Here is a 23,916-nt window from a genome sequence, read left to right on the forward strand (position 1 = left end):
GAGCAAATGTGCAAGCAAGATGGATGTCACAATCTTTTATTACTTAATCTTGAACGTAACATCTCATCACTTGTCCTGTTAGAAGCAAAACACGAGGTGTCTACATTTGTCAAGTAAGTAGAAATATTTTTAACTGAGTTGACTCAGATTGATAGCATTTAAAATTTTATGAGTGCATGTAAATAAGAGACTTGTGAGCAACTATCATTTAAGACATTCTTTTAAAACTTTGATTTTGTATTGCAACTTAAATATTTATTTAGAATAAAAAAGAAACTTAAATATTGATTACTGATTCAAATGTTAAGATTTTATTTTATTTAAAATAGTGCTTCTTATTCCTGGAGATTATTTTAAAGAATCAGGTCCACTCTTCACCTTGACCTTAGCAACTCAAACTTTCCTAATCATAGCAGTTGACATTGACACCATGTGATACAGAGCTTTTAAAATGTTTTAGACCATTTACTACAACTTAGAAAAAAAATGAATTAAAATAAGCAGAGCAAAATCAAAGCTGACTGTAAAGAATAAGCTCACATTGTCTGCCTCATAGTTCACCTGGAAGATATGCCTCAAAGAGTGGGCACTGCTGAAATGATTTCTTTTGTTGCAAGAAATATCAGGTGCAAAATATCTGTGGCAAGAATGATCATCTTTTTCATTTCTCCTGGATAAAGAACTATTTTCTATTCATACTTATTTATTGAAAGTCTTTCCAATTCCTAAAAATGAAATCATTGCTAAACACATGTACATTATTTTTAACTGATAAGCAATATAAAATGAGCTCATTTTCATTTTATCTGGGCTTCCTTTAATTGAGTGCCTTTAAAATGAATGAAACAAAAAAAACTGTTCATGTAATTATGAAAAATAATTTTACTTTGTATGTTACTTTCAGTTTATAAAGCATTTTTTTACTTTTCAAAAATATAGTCTGACATTATCTTAATTGATTCTTTCGTCTTTTGAAGTAGATGAGGTAGTATTATTTTTAACCCTAGGTCTTCCTGTGAAATTAAGTTAAAATGGACTCATACTTCTTGAAGAAAAATAGTTCAAATTCCACTGTGTAAGTTTTCTTTCTTTAATTTGAGGAGATTCATTTTAAACTAGTTAACCTTTATAGTTCAATCATCCTCAAACGTAGTAGAAGGAAAGGAAATAAATATCAGAGTGGAAATAGAGAATAAAATGATGATAGAAAAGATTAATGAAACAACTGTCAGTTCTCTGAAAAGACAAACAAAATTGACAAACTTTTTTCTACGTTCAGGAAGAAGAGAGAGAGCTCATATAAATAAAATCAGAAATAAAAGAGAAATCACTACTGATGCCAAAGAAATACAAAGATCATAATAAACTACTATGAACAATTATAAATCAACAGATTGGACAAACTAGAAAAAATGGATACATTTCCAGCAACACACAATCTTCCAAGACTAAATCATGAAGAAATAGAAAATCTCAATCAACTGATTATTAGTAGAGATTGGTTCAGTAATCAAAAGATTCCCAATAAGCAAAAGTCCAGGACTAGAGAGTTTCACCAGTGAATTCTACCAAACACTCAAAGAAGATTTGGTACCTGTCCAAAATTCTTCCAAAAAATTGTGTGGTGATGAATGTTAACTAGACTTACTAGAATGATCATTTCACAGTTTATATAAATATTGAATCATTATGTTGTACACCTGAAACTAATATAATGCTATATGCCAATTATACCTCAAGAAAATAAACAAATAAATAAAAAAAGACAGCTTTTTCCCAATTTGTACAAGATAACTTCCAGTTGCTAAGCTGTTATTTTATGGCATTTTGTCTTCGTAGAGTAGATCCTTTTTCTGAATTTGCACAGCAATGCCATATGCATGAAGAACAGATGTATCTAATTATCAAGAATTGGACTCCATTTGTCTTACTTACATTCTATGGTGATAAAGCTATCTAAAATGACTCAGAGCCAAGACAATAGATGTGTTTCACACTAAACTCAAAAGCTAGCCCGGATGAAAATATATGGACCCAAATATACAACTTCTTTTAGTTAAAATACTGGCTTACATATTTGCAAGGAGACGTATGGAACATAATCAATTTGGAATTGAAACACATTTTTTAATGAAATTTTCTGTAGAATTAGTAGAATAAGATTTGATTCAGTAGAACAAAACCATATAGTTATTAAAAGGCAGATTATTATGTAGCCTCAATTGATTAGTATTGATATTTTAACTCAAAGTTGAACAAAAAGTTAAGTGTATTGTGTTCTAAGCCTCAAGTTTTCACTTAGTTGAAGCAGCCCTCTCCTTACATCTTATGGTTCTTATGTTGACAAATGAAATGGAGATTTAATCATTTGTCAAAGTATGTCAAGCCCAGTGCATGATCAGTTAAACATAAACTCATTATTTATGAATTGTAGGACTTACATGCTCCCTATACTCTTTAAATACCTCTTTAACTTACTTTTCTGGTCGTTCCTATAAACAGATCCAACACAGAACAGTCATGTTTTCTTAACAACTCTCCTCATCTTCTTTTATTACTTCTTTTCCAAATGTAAACAGCATTGACCCAGTCACCAACATCGTCTATCGTCTCCGCCTCCCACACTTGTTCGCTTGTTATTCCTTTCACTTCTACCTCCTACTTGCACCCTAATCTTTCCCCAACCAGCCAATGAATTTTCATGAGAACTGTTGGAATGCTTTCTGCTTCTAGCGCTAACGTAATAATAGTTCAGTGAGCAAAAGCCAAACAATACATAAGTGGTGTGTGTGTGTGTGTGTGTGTGTGTGTGTGTGTGTATGCATTCGTATGAGCAAAGGTAAGGATATGTGAAGATATATGCCAATCTGTTAACATTGGATGAACTTGGATTGGGATGGGGAGAAACAGTAAGATTTTACTTCATAAATCATTTAAATATTTCCGTATTAAAAGAGAAAAACACTTTTAAAGATGCCCTATTATCTTGCTTTTCTGTGACACATTTCTATCCTGTATCAAAATCACACTATGGTGCCAATTTCTTAAGCATTGTCTGTATGGCAAGGTTAGCAGATAATTGCCAGTTGAAAGTCGGGCAAACTCAATTTGCAGTAGAGCTTTTTATCTGGGCAAAAATGCTTCTTCATAAACTGTGAAGGCTGAACTGTAATTTAGAATTTAGAAGAATAAGTGAATAACCCACAATGATTATGTAATGGATATATAAAATTGATTATATGAAAATGGGTGTATACACATATGTGCAAATATTTGTATATGCATAGAAGCATTTATAATATCTACACATTTATGATAATCATGTCAATTGTTCTTTTTAATAAATTAAATAAAATGGCACCTGTAAATTCCGTGTATACCTCTACTTTCAAAAAATTGTACACAATATGTTTCATTTTGACCTAAAAATTTCTAAAGAAACGGTCATTCTGTAATTACCAAACATCATTTGGCACTATTACCTCATAGGTGATATTAATGGAAGAACTGGGGTTTGTATATATTGGAGAGAAGGGGGGACATGAATTCCTCTATTAAGGATCTCTGGGATATACATGGAGTTGAATCTATTTATGTGACATACTTTTAGTAGACATACATTTAATTTGTTCAGAATAAAATTGTATTTCTTAGCCTAACTTGAAATGTTTAAGGTAAAGTAATAAAATGCGTGTCTGTGAATTTGTGCACGAACACACATTTATGGGTGTTGTTATAAAAGGATGTGTCTCAAATCACCCCCCTTTTTATTTTGTTCTACGCTGAAGAATATTTAGCAATGATTGATCAGTCTCACAGACTTCAGTGAATCTTCTGTGGCCTCAAATAACACTTCCAACCAACTAGAACACAATTTTCTAAGAAATCAGTTTAAGGAAGATTATAACAAATTATCAAACTGTTGACTTTTGCAAACTTAAGAGAGTTCTCCAGTTTATTAAAAAAGAAAAAATCAATATCAATATGAAATATTGGAGTGTGTCAAATGTCTTCTCATTTCAAACTGCAGAAAATGTTTGGGTATTCAGAAAATAATCAGATTTGATGTCCATTTTCCAACTGTGTCAGTGTAGAAGAATTGAGGTCTTGAGAACTGACCAAATGGGACTCGGGAACAACAGAACAAAATTTTGCTTATTGATTCCAGTTTTCCCTTTGTGACTCAAATTTAGCTCTGAAAACAATCGCTGAGTTCTTTTAGCATAATCTTATTTTGCAAATGAGCAAACTTAGCCCCAGCAAGCTTCATTGCCAAAATGACAGTTAGGTCATGGCACTCACAGGATAGAACCCAGGCCTCCAGATCAATTCGGTGCTCACCATTTTACCTTTGTCTTCTGCTCCTCACTTTGTTGAGTTGAAAGTAACATTTCAATTCACTGTAAACAAGTGGCAGAGGACAATGGTATGAATGGGATGGACAGGAACATTCTCAATGTCCTGCCTAATAAAAACATAGAGAGTGGCTGAAGCCCTATCCCTGGAAACTCAGTAACTGACAGAGATAGGGGCGGACCTGGTGAGATTCGCCTGCAGTTCTTTCCTCCTGCCAAGCATCAGCAACATAAATTGACTGTAGGTGCTCATCAGGGGATTGCTCTCCTTTGCAAAGAAAGCTGTTGAGACCAACTAACTTCAGTTAACTAGAACATATTCTAAGACATCGGCTGACTGTTGGTAAAATCCTCTGGATTTTTTGGGTAAGAAGTTATCAAATAAATGTTAAATATTCCAAAGCACACTTAATTTTAGAAACTGTTGTTTTGCAGTACCATTTTCAGTTTCCCCAAAAGAATACATATAGATGATAGATAGATGATAGATAGATAGATAGATAGATAGATAGATATAGATTTTAAAAATCAAGGACCTAGCAAAGATTGTTAGCCGTCCACTTAAAATTTGTGCTCCTTAATGGATAGTTATTTCTGAGAAATGGCTGCCTTCCAAGAATTTCACATAAATCTGGAAGGTGAGCTTTCTCTTCCAGGGGTTGATTTTAAGGAAAGAATTAATTTTTGGGCCCCAACAGATAGATTACAGAACTAGCCTTCTTAGGTGACTTGAGAATGTGATCACAATGATATTAAATTAGAGACAACCAAATTAGTTATTGAAAGGAAACTGAACAGCCATCTTATAGTAGTATATTCATATGTTAAAATGTTATTTAATAGAAAATGAATGAGATACCACTTCAACAGGATTAATGTCACAAATACAAAATTGAGCAAAAGCAATGTCACTTAACTCAAAAAAATGGCTGTTTTTAGGTGCAAAATCAAATGTGCAAAACTTTATGTATTTAAATATGATAGACAAATTAAATTCAAGTTAATGTCAAACATACCTCTATGATAGTGGCAATATCTGGGAGTAGGGAGCTTAATGTCAATGTCAGGAGGGATGAATTCACCAATTGTTTCAGATGGTCATCTACATCTGAACATGTGTGATGAGCATGTTTGTGTCCTCTTACTGTTAATAGTTAAATGAATAATTTAATTATTTGATCTGTATGAAATGTTCAATGAGGAGCAATAAAACAGATTGGAAAATACATAGAGGGTGTTATTCTTTAGGAAAAAGTTAAAACGATCACTAATGAATAAAGTATTAAAATGCAGTTGTCCTAAAGTCTTTTTCTTTTCACTAAAGAAAAAAAAAGGCAATTGGCTACATATTAGGAATGGCATTTCAGATTAACTTGCCTATTAGTAAAATAACCACGGGGGGAAGATACAAAACTACATCTCTTTTTTACTCCCTTTCTATCACAAAATTCCAGATGCAGTACACAGCTAAATGTGAAAATTAAAATCAAAAAGCTACTAGAAAAAACCGCAAGACTTAATTTTATAATTTTGAGAGTCCCAGATCTAGGACTAGAATGAGCTGAATGAACAAGACAAGTGTCTCACTCAGTTTTTGTGCACGATTAAAGGAAATACCAAAAAACTTGTGATAAAGATAATATTTTAAGCATCGTATTTTAATATATTACATTAAATGATTTAAAAATCAAAACAAATGTGAAAATCCATAATGAATGAAATGTCAAAGTATTAATAACGACAAGATGATTATTATTGGCTTTCAAATGATATGATTGCTCCAAATCCAGAAGCCATGACAGAAACAATGAAAATGATGGCAGGACAAATAAATGGTGAATGGAGATGATCAAGAATAATACATGCAAATCTCCATGAAAACATTCAAAGGAGAAAATTGCCTGTAAATTAATCATAACACATCTTACAAATGACCAATTCAATATAATTCAATATAATCTGAAAATTTCAAGAAAAAAGGAATCATAAATGTCCAATTAGTAGGCAAAGATTTTTAGCTTCACACATAATTCTGCATCAGATCAATAAGATACAGCTTATTATATATTTAAATATATATTAAATTCTACAAAATAAAAACCAACGATTAAAGATGTTTATATGTATATAATACGTCCCGATATCTTAAAATGTGAACATCACCGACAAACCATCAGGTAAAACTTGAATGAATAGGCAAAGGGCATGAATATAAAATTTGAGTGTACAAGAATGCAAATTGTTACAATAATGAAAACAATTCTCATACTCTACATTAAAACAGGACAGGAATTAATGACACCCACTTTTGGTAGACCTTGATTTAAGGAAGTTTTTTGATACTTCTGTTCAGTGTATAGCGTATATAGTAATATTAACTCTGGAACTTTCTCCAAACAAATAATTGGCTAAAAAGCACAAGGTAAAAGGAAATTCATTGAGTGCAAACTATACTGTGAACACTGTGGAATAACTAAAGGAGCATTTGCCAAATAAAAATGATTAACTCACACATTTGGACATTATGTTATATTCATATTTATTAATCTGGAAAGGTGTTTGCAATATAGTGTTATCTGAAAAATCAAGTTACAAAATAGTGTACACATTATGACCTATATTTACTTAAACATTATGTGAATATTTGTGTGTGTTCATTTGTTCCTACAAAGTTTGGGGAGACTATTTACCAAAATATTATTACCAACCATTTCTGTAGATTAAGGGTGATTTTCACTTTCTTATTCATGTCTTTTCATGGTGCTTGTAAGATCAGTTTTCTAATTCAATAAATTAATTAAACCAACTAAAATGTAATTTAAGAATATAAGAGGGACACTTTTATTAAAATACTTTTTAAAAAGTAAAGCTGTCCATGGAAAGTAATTACTCTGACGAAAGTTTAGTGACACTTTATATGCACTTCAAGAAGGAACAGCAGAAGAGTATTCTTTCAGGTTGAACTGGGACAATCTAGCGCATTTCTTCCCTGGAGTGAGAAGCTCTCCATTGATTGGGGTAGGTTGAATTACAATGTCAAGAAGTTGTGTCAGCTTATATAGTCAGGATAAGTACAAGTATGACACATTTAAAAAAAATGATAACATAAACATCTCTTAACATCCCAAGTGAATGGGCATACCAGTGAAATCCAGTGTCTAGATATTAATGCCAAACAAAGAAGTGTATTTGCTTTCATGGGAAAAGTCTGGAAAACTAAGTGTTACGGGAATGTGGAAATGCAATCAGATATGCTTCACAAAGCAGCTTTCATAATATTACCCTAAAACTCTTATTTTGAAGAATAAAGAAAGGCAGGTTGGGAAGACAGCCCAGCCAATTTGCATTACTGTGTTTTCAAATTGTTATTGTTGCTGTTGTCATTATTGTTGGCTTATTGTCGATATTTTAAATATGTGGTGCATTCACATGATGAAAACTCAGGATAGCAAAAAGACAGACAATCACCCTCTGTTATGTCCCGAAGATTCTGGTTTCTGTCTGCAAAGTCACAGCCCTTACAGACACCGTATTATCACTGAGGGATGAGGGTGAGGATGACTACTTTCACAATTTATTGCATACATTTTATTTGATGTTTATATATTCAAGGTTAGTAATCTTATCTGGAACACTTTCATTATTTTCTTAAGACATTCTGAGAATAGAAAAGATATCTTTTAACTGAATCATTATCATTTTCTAAAACTGATTTAAAGGATGAAGACATGGGTTAGATTGAAAAAGAGAGTTTATTATTACTATTATTGCTATTTTTAAAAACAATGCTTTCACTTAGTGAGTCCTTCTTTGGCATCAGGAGTCATATCAAGTGTTTATATGCATTCAATCTTATTCAAGACCTCGCTGTATAGCTTTATTATCTTATCCTTATAAATAGGCAAATTTGAATCAAAAGAGTTGGAGAACTAGTCACATGATATCATAAGTGACAGGTGCAACTAATCTCTTACTAACTACTCTCTGACACCATATTAACAGTAATCAAGTCCATACTTTTTTATTTTTTTCCCTCAAGTCCATACTCTGAATTAACTATCTGCTATGACTGAATGTTTGTGTTCACTTGCCCCCAATATTCATATATTGAATCCCCTAGATGATAATATTAGAAGATGGGGCCTTTTGGAAGGTGATTAGGTCATCAGGGAGAAGCCCTAAGGAATGGGATTAGTGCCCTTCTAACATAGGTTCCAAAGCAGTGTCTAGCCCCTTCCACCATCCGAGGTTATAGTTCACAGAGTGACGTGTCTATGAATCAAACAGCTTGTTCTCACCAAATACCAAATCTGCCTGCACCTTGATCTTGGACTTCCTAGCTTTCAAAGATGTGAGAAGGAAGTTTCTATTGTTTACAAGTTACCCAGTTTATGGCGTTTTGTTAAAACAGCTCAAATGCACCAAGACACTGTCTTTCTAAAATAAGACTATAAACAAAAAAATCAGTCAACATTTGGAAATGAAATAGAAATAGCTATATTCAAGGAATTGTTAATTCACTTTTTTTTCATTGTGGTAAGAGCACTTACTATGAGATCTACTCTCTTAACAAATTTTTAATTGTACAATACAGCATTGCTATTTATAAGCACAATGTTAACTTTAATGTAATCGGAAAACTTAGTTATCATTTTATGTAGTTGGCCACATAAACTTCTTAATTGTGACATTTCAAGTTATAAATTTTGATAGGTATGAACAAAGATTCTTTCCTGAGAAAAAATATCACTTCTGTCTGCCATGGAGGGCCTTATAATTAGTACACTGTCATTATAGCCTCCTTTGTCATACTATTTCTAATCATACTGTATGCACATTTTGTCCTAAGTGTTGAGGTATTTTATAACTAATTTAAGCCCATCATGTTTGGTGAGTACAAAAAACCATGAAAGAGTCAGAGGTGCCAATAAGATCAAGCATACAGGTACAATGAAATGAAAATATAAGCAGAGATAATTTAAAACCTCAGAGGAGTGAAAAAAAAAATCAAACCTGTTGACTGTGCTTATGCAAAAAATCACCCCCTACCAGCAGCTCAGGCTAATGCTGATCTGATTTAGTATTGCCTGTTCAATGGGGCATCTGGGGGGCTCAGTTGTTTGAGCGTCTGACTTGATTTCGGCTCAGGTCATGATCTCAGGGTTATGAGACTAAGCCTCAAGTCAGGCTCCACCCTGGGCATGGAGCCTGCTTAAGATTCTCTCTTTCTCCCTCTCCCTCTGCCCCTGCCCCCTTTCTAAAAAAAGGAAAGGAAAGGAAAGGAAAGGAAAGGAAAGGAAAGGAAAGGAAAGGAAAGGAAAGGAAAGGAAAGGAAAGGAAAGGAAAGGAAAGGAAAGGAAAGGAGAGAAAAAGAAAAAATATATATTGCCTGTTCAAGAATTTCCTATAAAGCGACCAACATGGGTATGTACTCTATCTGTCATAGCTGGCTTCTTTCACTCTCATGATATTTCAGAAATTTATCCATGATCTATGCTCCATCATTTTTTTTTGCTGAGGAGCACCTCCCTCTACCTATATCTGTGGATATCCATTCACCTGTTGGTGGGCATTAGAATCTCAGGTTTGGACTATTTCTTTACTTCTATTGTCAACTATCAACAATTTTTTATTTAACGTTTGAATGACATTAATACTTCACTAATATGAAGCTAAATTACATTAACTTAGTTGTTTAGGTTTGGACTATTTTTAATAAAGTGGCTATGAAAAATCATGTACCAGTCTTTTCGTGGGTATATATTTTTATTTCTCCTGGGTATGCCCTTAGGAGTGGAATTACTAGGACATGTTACTTACTGTATGTCTGACCTTAAAACAACTCTAAAACATGTGGTTGTGCTATTTTACACTTCAACAGAGATGTATGACAATTCAGTTGTACCTGTAGGCACATCAAAACACCGGATAGTGTCTTTTTAGTATAATTTAAATTTAATTTTAATGAGGTAGTGGTACCTCACTGAGATTTTAAAACAATGTTTTAATGAAATAATTAAAAACATTTTAAATATTTTTTAAAAATTTATTTGGCAGAGAGAAAGGGAGAGAGAGAGAGACTTCTCCCCTTTTTCTTTAACAGCATCGTCAGAAACTTACCTAATTAATTGATCTGTTTAAAGAAACAAATTTTGGCTCTTGTGATCCTATGTTCTATATTTATTTTCTCCTTCATTATTGTCATTCTTTTTCTTTGTTATGTCATTCCTTCTACTTTCTTGGATATATTTTACTTATTTAAGTTGGATTCTAATCTGATTAATGCATTTAATTTTCTCAAAATCTAAATACCACTTTAGCTGCTTCCCACAAATTTCGATATATGATATATTCACTTTATCCCGTTCTAATTATTTCCTAACTTTAAGGACTATTTCTCATGGACTAGCTGATTATTTAGAAATGGGTTATGGTGCTTTCAAAGTTATATGTCTTAAATATTCTAATTTAGTTGAATTTAAATAAGACACTTGTAAATAAGAGGTTAAGTAAGATTCTTAGGCTGAGGATAACTCTGAAATTGGTTGAGATTGGCTTCACAGTATTGTCCATAACCAGTTTTATATATACTTTTCCTTTGGGCTTGTAAAAAATGCATTTTGTAAGTCATGGATTATAACTCCCTGCATGTGACTTTTAGATAAACTTTGTTAGTACGATCAAATAGCCCACAACATACTATTTAACTAGTTGGCTTATAAATTACTAAGAGAAGAAACAAGGTCACTTTCTATGTGCATTTTTCAAATGCTTCTTATAACTTTGTCAATTCTTATTTCTATTACTTTGAAACTATTTATGAAGAGAATACAAATTCAGAATTATGACATATTTCCTAGTGTACTGAATTTTTCTGGCCTCATGTAATTTCTCTTTTATCTCTAATAATGCCTTTTGGCCTATAGAGAAAAAGTCTGTTTTCCAGACATGCTTCATCTAGTTTGGTATTCACCTGGAATATGATTTTCCAATGTTTTCAGTCAGGCTTTCTTTGTCCTTATAGTACAGATATGTATGTTTTAAATAATTATAACAGATATGGATATGTTACATTAGTTAGGAAGTTAAGTCCATTTACATTTATTGAAATTACACATAATTGTAGCTTTATTTCTATTATGCTGTGCATTTTATTCATCCTTCTTTCTCAAAGTATCTTGAATTTCTCCTATCTGCTTTTCTTGTTTCTTAAATTGAAGGTTTTAAAAAATTTATCTAATATTTTTTACCTTTCCTAATTTAAAGTTGGATGTAGTTGCTAGTTTTGGTCAATATCCTTACAAAGGCATATTTAGCCACATTCTAATTGTAATCACTATCTTTACCTTATTCCCAAACATCATAATGACTTTGCTTTTTTGCTGTAATTATGTCTCTCCCATATAACAAATTAATGTTTTTAGCAATTTATATTCACATCATTTGTTCTCATTGAATTAAAAGTTGTATTAATGTTTTAAACAGTTGAAATTTGTTTAGAATTACCAACATGATTGCTAACATTTTTGTTAACCATTTCTGATTGGATTACTAAAATTCATATTGCCCTTTTTCTTGAAGGTTATTTACTTTATAGAAGGTGTGTTAGTAGAAAACACTACCTTTTAGTTTGAAAATATTCTGAAATGCTAGTTTTACTACGTATATAACTCTAGGTTGACAACTATTTTCTCAACACTTTTTACTTGTTATTCAGTGTTTGGTTCCTCCTCTTGCTATTGAGAAGGCATTTACCAGTGAAATTTTTATTTTGTGCTATATTTTCCTTTGCTGGCACTCATTTAAGGTAGCTTTTTGGGCTTTGTTATTTATTTGTAGAAATAGGGTGAGCTCTGAAATAAGTGCCAACTAGAGAGGCTTTGTTCTTACAGGGTCTTGGTGGCTAGGATGCTACCAGATTTTGACAGTTTAAGTTAATTTTGTAGCTTAATATTTTATAAACCAAGAAGGTAGGAAACATTTGAAATAAATTTGTGGGGATGCCTGGGTGGTTCAATCAGTGAAGCATCTGCCGTTGGCTCAGGTCATGATCTTGGAGTCCCAGGATAGAGCCCTACATCAGGCTCCCTGCACAGCGGGGAGTCTGCTTCTCCTTCTGCCCTTCACCTTGCTCATGCTCTCTCTCTCTCAAATAAATAAAATAAAATCCTTAAAAAATGAAATAAATCTGTGTAACTATAAGCCTAGTGTCATGATTCCTAAGGAACCATAGTCTGAAACAGGGAAGTTCCCCTCTGTTGAAAACAGTTATTTTTGAGAACACTTTTTAGTGAGAATATTTTGTCCTTGTGGGTCCTGGATTGAAGTGAAGACTGCATTTCAGACACCTTATTTTAGTTTCTCCTATGTCTTTTGCTTTACCATTTAATCAGGACTTTTACTTATGTGGATCCAAAAATGCCACAGGAAAATTGCATTTTCTGTATGTTCACCACTCTAGTGTGTAACTTTCTTTTTTTGTTTGTTGTTTTTATTTATGATTTGCATATTTTTTTTTCTTGTTGCTTTTGTGTTTGACCTGGGGAATTTGTTTACCTTCTTTGGTACTCTGTTATGCATTTAAATATATGTTTTTGGTGATTCACCCAGCATTTCTAAATATTCTGTATGTGGAGGTTTTCCTGGATCAATCTGCCCACTATACCACCAGCTACTGAAGTGCAAAATCTGTTTTTTTTCCCACTTAATAGCATGTTAATTATCTTTTCTATTTTGATGCATAAGAATTATGCTTCATTTTCATTTCTTCTGAGTAGAAACACCCAATGGGCACATTGAAAGTTTTAATCAGTCATTTCTCCTGTGATGGGTATCTTAGTTATGAGACTGTAATGAAGCCCTAATAATATGTGTCCTCTTGTGTAAAAGTGGAAATGTTTCTCTATAATAGAGGCAAGAATTTTGGAATTATAGGGTATGCTCCTTTTCTATTTTAGTGAACTTTCATATTGCCCCTCAAAGTGGATTTGTCTCCTTACATTGAAGTGTCGTTTTCCCTGAGGCCACATCAATAGTTTCAAAGTTAAAGATTATGGCTTAGCGAATGGATGAAATACCATGCCACATTTTTCTTTTAAATTTACCTGATTGCCATTAGTTAGTATGCTTGCACATATCAGCTGGCCATTTAAATTGCCATTCCTTTTGAATTACCTATTTTCATCATTCATCCATTGTGTTTTTTGTGTTTTTCATGATAATTTGAACAAGTTTATCCTTTCTCATATTATTGTTCTGCTTTTAATGTTCTGCACTATTTTTTTCTCAGTCATGCACTTAATCTGCTTCCATTCATTATGTCTATTTAAGAACATACAATGAAGAGCAAAGATTATTCTGTGCTGGGTTCACAACGATTGTAGATTTTTTGCCCAATCATTTTGCTCTGTTGAACTGAAGTGGCCCTTACTCGTTCAGAACAAAGACAAAACAAAATGAAAAACTGAAGAGAATTTAATGGATTATGATGAGCATTTCTCCTCTTGTAATTTCTGAAAGGCTGTCGGTGCTCCTTGCATGTCTTTACGTCTTTCTGATGATGTTCATATAACTAGGTAGCTGCTCTGAGACAAAGAGGGGGGTGGGCGTTCTTATTTGTTTGGCTTTTGTTCTTGTTCACTGTCCTTTTGTGACAGCTTCCCACTCTTTTTGTCACTCCACTGCCAGGATTCTGGAGAAAGTTCACCCTGTAAAATGACACGTTAACCTTATAACTACGATGTTTGTTCACTCTTGACATTCCACCAAAAGCATTCTTCTGTTTTCTTTCCATTAGAAACATACTTAATAGTCAAAAGCTTCCCTGGAACTTTAAATCTTTTCAAAGAATGAAAAAAAAAGGCCAACAAAATTACAGAACTGTTATTTCAGTTACTATCTGAACCTGCAATCCTAAATGGCATGCTGAAAGACTCATCATAGAAATGTATTTGCTCTTCATATAATATTACCCCTCGCCCTGCAAAAAAAAAAAAAAAAAAAAAAAGCCCATAACAGATCTTTTAAGCTCCCTTCAGACAGAACTGTAAATAAAAAACAATGCTAAGGAAATGAACTCATTTTAACTGCATCTACTACAATTCTATTTCCAAGTAAGGTCACATGCTGAGGTACTGGGATTTGGACTTCAATATACGAATTTGGGGTTTCACAATTCAACCCATAACAACTTAAAACAACTTAGGGGCGCCTGGGTGGCACAGCGGTTAAGGTCTGCCTTCGGCTCAGGGCGTGATCCCGGCGTTATGGGATCAAGCCCCACATCAGGCTCCTCTGCTATGAGCCCGCTTCTTCCTCTCCCACTCCCCCTGCTTGTGTTCCCTCTCTCGCTGGCTGTCTCTATATCTGTCAAATAAATAAATAAAATCTTTAAAAAAAAAAAACCAACTTAAAAATGATAGCACTATGAGTTTGGTTTACTTTTTTATTCCTGAACTCGATGTCAATGAACTTACATTTTACTTTATTCTTCAGATAAAGTTTGAAATGTTTACTCTTTTTTTCTTCTTGTCTTTCAGTTTGGATAATTTCTATTAACCTATCTTCAAGATCGCTGGTCTTTCTCAGCTCTACCCCTTCTATTGTTAACATGTTAAAGGACTTGCTCAGCTTTCATATCTCTTCTCTCTCTCTCTCTCTTTGGTAGCATTTCCATTTGACTCTGCTGAAATTCCCTAACCGTTTTCTATCTACTCAACTAGATGATTGATCATATTAACAGTTTCCTTACTATTCCTATGTGATCATTCCAACATCTAGGTATTCTCAGAGTCTGTTTCTGTTGATTGCTTTATTACTTGGAATGGGTCGTATTTTTCTTTTCTTTGTTCCCCCAGCTTTACTGAGATATTACTGACATATAACATATGTAAGTTTAAGGTGCACAATGTGATGATTTGATACACACATATATTGCAAAATGATTACCAAAATTAGGTAGGTTTTTTTTCTTGTTTTGTGCACACGTGTCTCATAATTTTTGATTGAATGTCATTGATATGTGTAATGAATATTATCTATTCCCCAAATAGATGGAGAACGGTGGAAGATCAAATCGGTCCAATCAGGAGTTAAGTTTGGCTTCAGTTTCATTTACCTTCAGTGTATTACATGTTTAGTGGTGGGTTCTTAACTTGTGTTTTGAGTGAGCTCTGGGGTATCCACAAAGATTTTCTCAATGTTCCATCTCCTCTTTTCAATTTTGATGAGCCCTATATGCCTGTCTGCCTGTGTCTCAGAGAATATTTCTCAAAGGTCCTGCTTCTCCCTGCTCCCCATTCCCACTATAAATCACAGGCTCGGTGTCTTCTAGGCTGACCCTATGCCTCCTTTCTCAGCATCCCTGCCTCTGTTTGCATTGGCAAACAAACTCTGACTTTTATCTACAATTGATCTTAGGGGCAGTAGATGTTTTATGGTGTTAGTACGGAATCCTAGGCCTCAGAGTTTTCCTTCTCTCCCCTCTCAGTGGTAGATGATTATACTTTTGCTTCTCCAAAATAGTATATTTTTGCCTATGTTGACAGATTTTTGCCTAAAGAAGACAGATTGTTCTCTACTCCTTGTTCATATACTTTGTAGGAACTAGAAGCTGTTGATTCATCAGAAAGAAGAGAGAAGGATTCAGGGAAGCTGGCATAGCTTTATGTCTTCCCCAGACACTGCCAATCATCTCCTGCATTCCTCACCCTCCATGACACCTGTCCTCACTCTTCTGCCACCATGCCCTCAAACTTTCTCATGACACCCTTGCATAAGTGAGCTTGGGACTGAATGTTAATTTCCTTGTGTCTAGGGAGCTATTCGAAACTGACATGCTAACCTACATTTGGTCTAAAAATTCAGTAAATTGTAGCTGATTTCTTCTTACACACTTTTATGGAAGCCACCTCTTTCTCTTATGGTCTACCAATGATAGTTTGTCATTTCTCCTTAGATGGATTTTTCCTCCTTGGAATTCAGTTCACCTGTTGTCTTATAACCTCAGATTTCCAATGAACTAAAAAAACCTATTTGTGGATTATCTTGCTTTTTCTCATTGAGTGGGTGTGACATTTTTACACTTCTTCATTTCTTAAGAGTAGAACACTTACTATCCTTTTAATGTCTATAGTAATGTCCCCATTTTCTGTTTTATATGCTTATTTGAGTTTTTTTCTCCTCTTGTCTTCACCAGTAGGTGAAGGTAGGTATTTATCAATTTTATTATTCACCTTAAAGGAGTAATTTGGCTTCATTAGTTACCTCTATTTTGGGGTATGTCTTGTAAGCTCGTCCTTTTTATATTTCCCTTGTATTTTTTTTTTTCAGATAAAATTTTCTCTCCTTTTTCTAGCTTTTACAGTTGAGAGCTTAAGTTGTTGATTTTAATTTTTTCTTCTCCAAAATAAGCATTAAAAGTGTGAAGTTTCCCTCCACACATGGTCTTCAGCTGCATCATATAAATTGTGATTCCATTACCACTGAGTTTGAAATATTTTCTTGCAGTTTCTTCCTTGACTCATAGATTTTATTTGAAAAATGATTTTATTTCTAAAATCTGGGTATTTTATTTATATCTTATTTTTATTGCTTATTAATTTAATTCCATTGTGGTCTGAGGACATATTTTGTATAATTTCAGTATTTTGAAATTCATTAATTCTTGCCTTACACATCAGCATATGGTCTATCTTGGTGAATAATCCATTTGGACTTGAAAAGGATGTATTTTGCATTTGTAAATGTGGAGTTCTGTGAATGTTATTTAGTGAAGTTTGGTGATAGCATTCTCTTTTTTACTGTTTTCTTTTGTCTAGTTAATCTATTAATTATGAAAAGATAAGGGTAAAAAATATGCAAATATATTTGTGACTTTTTAAACTTCTGTTTATTCTGTCAATTTTTGCTTCTATTATAGACATTTAAGAAGATGAGGAGGAAGATGAAGATGAGGAATTGACCCTTTTAGTTATGCTCTGTTTCACTTTATACTTGTAAGAGTCCTTGCCTCAAATTCTACTTATGGTTAGTACTTGCATGATGTATAGCTTTCTATCCTTTACTTTTTTTTTTGTAATTGAAGTTTTATATTTTTAGAATAGTTTTAGTTTCACAGCAAAATTGTAGTGAAGGTACAGAGATTTCCCATATATCCCTGCCCCCATATATGCAGAGCCTCCCCCATTATCAGCAATTGCCACCAGAGTGATGCATTGGTTACAGTTGATGAACTTACTGTGACTCAACATCATCACCCAAAGCCCATGGTTTACATCAGGGGTCACTCTTGGTGTTTCACATTATATGCATTTGGGAAAATGTATAATGACATGTATTAATCATTATGTATCATTCAGAGTATTTTCACTGTCCTAAAAATCCTGTATCCTCTGTCTATTCATCCCACCACCACCACCACCACCACCACCCTATAACCCCTATCAACCACTAATCCTTTTACTGTCTCCATAGTTTTGTTCACATAGTTGGAATCAAACAGCATGTAGCCTTTTCAAACTGGCCTGTTTCACTTAGCAATATGCATTCAAGTTTCCTCTATGTCTTTTCATGGCTTAATGATTCATATCTTTTTAGCTCTGGATGATATTCCATTGTATGAATGTATCACAATTTATTTACCCATTCACCCACTGCATGGTTACTGGATCATATGGTAAAAATAGGCTTAATGTGGTAAAAAGCACCAAACTGTCTTCCAAAGTGGCTGTATCATTTTGTATTCACACAAATAATGAATGAGAGTTCCTGTTGCTCCATATTCTCTCTAGCGTTTAGTGTTGACAGTGTTCATATTTTGAACATTCTAATAGGTGTACAGTGGTAACTCATTGTTCTTTTAGTTTGCATTTTCCTGATGCCACATGATCTAGATTCATATAGAAGAAATGCCTAGCCTGTAAGCATTTAGTAAATGTAAGTTTTTTTCATACTCACTAAATTTAATCCTTTTCATAATTTCAAAGTATAAAGCTAAATTTCCTTGTAATCAAACAGAATCTCAGGGGAAAGAACTAAAGAAACAGATAATTAATAAAAAGTATTTTTGCAAAGTTATATTTCCGAGTTGCAAACCCAAGTTGCTGAGCTTTAATTCATAATGACTCTTGGGATTCCCGCAAAACTCTCTACCCAATTTAACACACTTGTTTGTGATCAAATACCATTGTGATTAGAAATTAATTAATAATATAATATATTAACTAATGCATTAATATAATAATATATTAATGTAACATATTGATATAATAAATTCCTATTTATACTTCAAGTTAAATTATACTTTAATTACAATTTGTACTTAAGTAATGTACTCTTTATTTTTAAGGGAAAAAATCCCTTAAAGAATAGGTCTTTGAGATAATCAAATGACCTGGGCATGTGGAGTCTTTGGATCTGGGCTGGGCTCTCATAGATAAATGGGTACACCTTAACTTGCCTTCTCTGTGTGCGTCACTCTCTTTATCTATTGGAGAGCCTTGGAAACACCTGCCCACCTGCATCAAGCAGCTTTTGTTCATATGAGATGAAATAAGTTGAAGTGCTTTGTAAAATATAAATCATATGGAAAAATTATGGGCTTAATAATAATACAGAGATGTGTGTTGAACACATTTCAACAACTAGGTCAGAAAAATTATTAGCTACCAAGAGCAGAAAGTGTGACAGACTTCTTAGTCATCCAATTATCCCATGATAATACAGATGTAAGTCCATCTTTCTACATCATTTTCAAAGACTCATAAAAGAAAACCTCTCACCTTTAATTGAAGCTTTTGACAAGACAGTATTTTCCAAAGCCAACTAAGTTCATTGTGAGATGATACAGTAAACACAATTTGTATATCCATCTAAGAAGGGGTGCATTAATGTAAAGTATAAAATAATTGGCACGCTGCAATAAGGATACCAAGGAAATTATTAATTTCCTTAATATATAAATATTTCTTAGAGATTAATTTTTTAAAACAAGGTTTGATATTAGTTCTTTTTTGTCTACCCAATGTATCTTCTTTTGGCAGAGTGACCTCATTTCTATTGCCATGATTCTGGTAAGTTACCAGTCATAGTACTCCAACCCTCAATCAAAATAATGGTCAAATGACCCATGGAAATAAATCAAATTCTCTTCTGAGATTTGAAGAGACTTGGCAGGCACTGGATCTGTGTCACATGATGTTTCTGGTCTCTGGTTTTGAGTCTTGGAGCTATCTTTGTTCCCATCCCTCAAGAACCCTGGTTATTCAGCTTTTCCTGAATCTGTAAATTACTCTATATTATATCACTAAGTTGCTTTTACTTTTTCAGCGTTAGTTATTCAGAATTGCTTTACATTGTGGGCAAAGAGGGAAATTTACTCAAAGTGACCAAAATAAATAAAATATTTCCATATGTAATTTATAAAGCAGGAAAATAATTGGTATTAAAGAACAAAATAGCTAACCTCATTAGTAATCAAAGATATGCTATAAAATCTGTAAGTTGGATCTTTACTAAGAAACTTACAATCATTCTCAACCTATTTCATGCAAAGTAAAAGCCACATTTTAAAAGTGATAATTAATATCCCGACATCTACAGGTGTCTCCTACTTTCTTCTACCTGTCTCACCTATGGCCTCCTTGCTATTTCTCAATTACACCAGGCGTACTCCAGTCTTAGAACCTTACCTCTAGCTATTCCTCTGTCTCTAGCTACCCTCTTGGTCAGCATGGTCATGCCTCTCTCTGCTAAAAGCTCTCCTATTCTGTTAGTACTTCAACCTGCCATCCCTTTAAGTCCTTATTCCCTAAACCTATTCTAATGTCGTTTTTATAGATAGCACTTATTGAGTTTTAACATAATATATAACATACTCATTAATTACAAAACTTGTATTTTCTCTTCCTTTCCTACCATGTAAGCTTCATGGAGGCAAAGATCTATGTCTGGTTTGTATATTGATGTATCACAAGTAATTAGAACACTGTCTAGGACACAGTGATGGCTTAGCAAATACTTATTGAATAAAGTGCATGGTACTTTAACTTTCTCAATTAGCAAATTTTTTAAATGCTGAAGATGTGGTATAATGGAAAAGCAAATAAAGCATCATGGAGAGGCATCCAAAAACCAGAACCAAACTGCCTTGCTTCAAACTTTAGCTCCACTGCCTGCCTTCTGTCTAACCTTAAGCAATTTACTTTATATATTTGTGCTACAATTTCTTTATCTTTAAATGGGAAGGGCGACAAAAAGCAACATTATATGGTTCCTGTGACGCTCACAAGTAAAGCACTCAAAAATACTACCCAAAGCATGGAAAACAATAAATGTTGCCTTAAACAGAATAAAGCTTGGGCAAATGAAAAATTATCAAACTTATTTCTGAAAAGCCGATAATGCTATTTGTCTCAGTAAATCTGGGAGACAGATTTTTAACATATTTTAATAAGTGTGGACAAAACATAGTGAAATGATTATAAATAATTTAGGTATTTAATAATACAGAGTAGCTACATAAATGATAAGATAATTTTAGGCATTAAATTGTATCCACATAGATATAATCGTGTCTGGAGAAGCTTCTGCTTTGATAACATGTGAAGAGAGTAGGATATATTTTAGGGTGCTATTACCTAAAATATGTGAAGAGTGAATAAAAAATATTATAAAAAATAGCAAAATACAAGCAATTGTTTTTGTTATATATTTGCAGGGAGTTCAAAATATACTTTTTTACAGTTTTCTTTTTCTGTATTAGTTTTATAATCATCATAATTTTTTTAAAAGATAATTCATCTGACTGCAGCAAACAAATCTATTTCCCATATGTAATCTCAATCACATGAATGTACAGTTTAATATAAAATTTCCAAGAGAAAGCATAGAATATAGTGTTTTATGGGACAAACATATATCAAGCTGCTGGCAGTATGTTTTCTTTCTTTCTTTTTTTAAATGTGAGGCTGCAATAGGAAATTTCATCATACTGTGCTGTATTTCACAGAATTGAAAAAAATAAAACAATGTCTGCCTATGCATTTTGAGTAATACCATTCTCTGGTTAAAATGTCTTCCAATGCGAGAAATATAACTGAGAGTTAGGACTCATATTATTTAGAGTTAGAACTTATATCAACTCTGTATGTTTATCTGTTATTGAACAGTCGAGTCTTCTCCAGAAATGAACGTGAAACTTTTAAACATTTACTAAACTTAAAAAGACAGCTATTGTCCAGTTTTTTCTCTGACATGAAAAGAGTTTGGGACTCAACTCTCTTTTATCCCTACAACAAATATAACCTGAAAAAACTGAGAATCGATGACTTTTATTAACCCTATAAGAGAACCGGGGTCACTGGGTAAATCACCACTTCAAACCTAAAGAGGTGCATCCAGAGACACAGAGCAACCAAAAGCCACTCACTTGAAGCAGAAGCCACACTTGCAAAGGCTACACCTTGACTTATGACCCAATAAATGACTAACATTTAATTGGAAGATTAGAAAACTCCCCATCTCCAACTCCTTAGGATACCATCAACAAGAGTCTAGAATAAAAAAAAAAAAACAAAAAAACAGTGGATTACAAGTGTAACAGCTGTAGACATATACTCTCTTACAAGTACTTAAGAAAGACCCAGGGCCAAGAGAAAAGATTAAAACAAAAACACTAGACAAAACTGGAGCCTCTGATACCCGTAGGTACAACAATGAGTAAACACAGAACAACTCTTAACCAAATAGACATAAATGTTCCTATTAAAGGACTACTTATCTTGGTCTCTTTTATCTAAACAGTAAGTCTGGCTTTCAAAAAAATTACAACATATGCCCTGTGTGGGACTCCACACTCAGTGGGGTACCTGCTTCTCCCTCTCCCTCTGCCCCTCCCCACTGCTCATGTGCTCTCTCACTATCTCTCCCTCTCTCTCAAATTAATAAATAAAATCTTTTAAAAAATCATGAGATATTACAAGAGAGGAAAACTATACACTGATATCATTTATCAATAGATATAAAACTCCTTAACAAAACATTAACAAACTGAATCCATCAATATGTGTAAAGGATAACTCATCACCACCAGTGTTGTTCACTCCAGAAATGCAAGGCTGGTTCAGCGCTGATAAAATAATCAGTGGGCCTCATCATACTAACAGACTGAATTCGAAAAAAAGCATATGGTAATATCATAGTTGGAGTAAAATGGTTTGACAAAATTCAACGCCAATGTATAAAACTGGGGATAGAAGGATCTTTTCTCTCTCTTTTTTTTAAAGATTATTTATTTATTTATTTATTTATTTATCTGACAGAGAGAGAGCACAAGCAAGGAGAGCAGGAAAGGGAGAAGCAGGCTCACCCTCTGAGCAGGGAGCCCGACGCAGGGCTCAATCCCAGGACCCTGGGATCATGACCTAAGCAGAAGGCAGACACTTAACCGACTGAGCCACCCAGGCGCCCTAGAAGGATATTTCCTTAACCTAATAAAGGAAATACATGCAAAACTAACAGGTAACATCTTAGAACATAAACCAAAAGGTGAAGCAGAATGCAAATAGCTCCGGTAATCTCTTGGAGTATTGGTCAAATCTCCACTTTTTGGAATACATTAAAATACAATAATATATCCTAAAGAGTAAAGGTTTCAATATTCTCAGTATAATTTTAATAGTGAAAATTTGAAAACACCCATAATGGAGGATAAAAGGGAGAATTGCCCATAATGGTTATCAGATTTTATGCTTTGTCAACTAACAGCTTACTTGATTCACATGTCATAGTTACAAAGATGTTTAGAGATGTCATGGGAAGGATATTCAGCAACAAATACTTTCATAGGAGAGCTCCCCACACTCCCTTGGTCCTAGAAAGATGCACTTTATGCTATCAATAGCCAAAGTGTCTATCTCCTTCACAACCATGTATTCAACTTCTTATGTACCATAAAAATAAAGACTTTTCTTGAAGAATAATTTTTAGGTGGCAAAACTAGGGCACAAAAGTATCCTCAGAGTAGTTTTCCTACAGACACCAAGCCTTCTGATGATAGTATATTTTTATTCCAATTTTTCTTATCTATCATTATATAATGTACATATTCTGACCTGAAAAAGTCATTTAACTCCTCTAAATGTTAGCTTTTTCTCTTCTACAAAATGAGAAGTCTGTGTCAGTTTACGTTTCTTTTGAGTAATAGGAATCTAGGCTTCCATGTTTATTGGTCAGGGTAATTGATGGTAGCTGATATAGTGATGGGCCCTAGCATTTCAGTAGCTTAACACAATAAACCTTTATTTCTCCTTAATATTGCAATTCATTTGGTTGTTTAATAACCTCTTCATGGACTGTTCAGTGGTCCCAGGTCCTTCCATCTTGTTGGGCCACCATCTTCCTAGGCCTCCTCTGGTTCCTTACTGCTCTGTGTTCAGTGAACTAAGGAGTAAAGAGAGAACAAGAATGATTGGGGTATGTTAGGTGCCAGGTCTAGGGGTGGCATTTGTCATTCGAGCTCACCTTCTACTGGCCAAACCTCTATTGTATAACTCCACACTAA

The sequence above is a fragment of the Ursus arctos genome, unplaced genomic scaffold (genome assembly GCF_023065955.2).
Source record: "Ursus arctos isolate Adak ecotype North America unplaced genomic scaffold, UrsArc2.0 scaffold_13, whole genome shotgun sequence".
Taxonomy (NCBI): Eukaryota; Metazoa; Chordata; class Mammalia; order Carnivora; family Ursidae; genus Ursus; species Ursus arctos.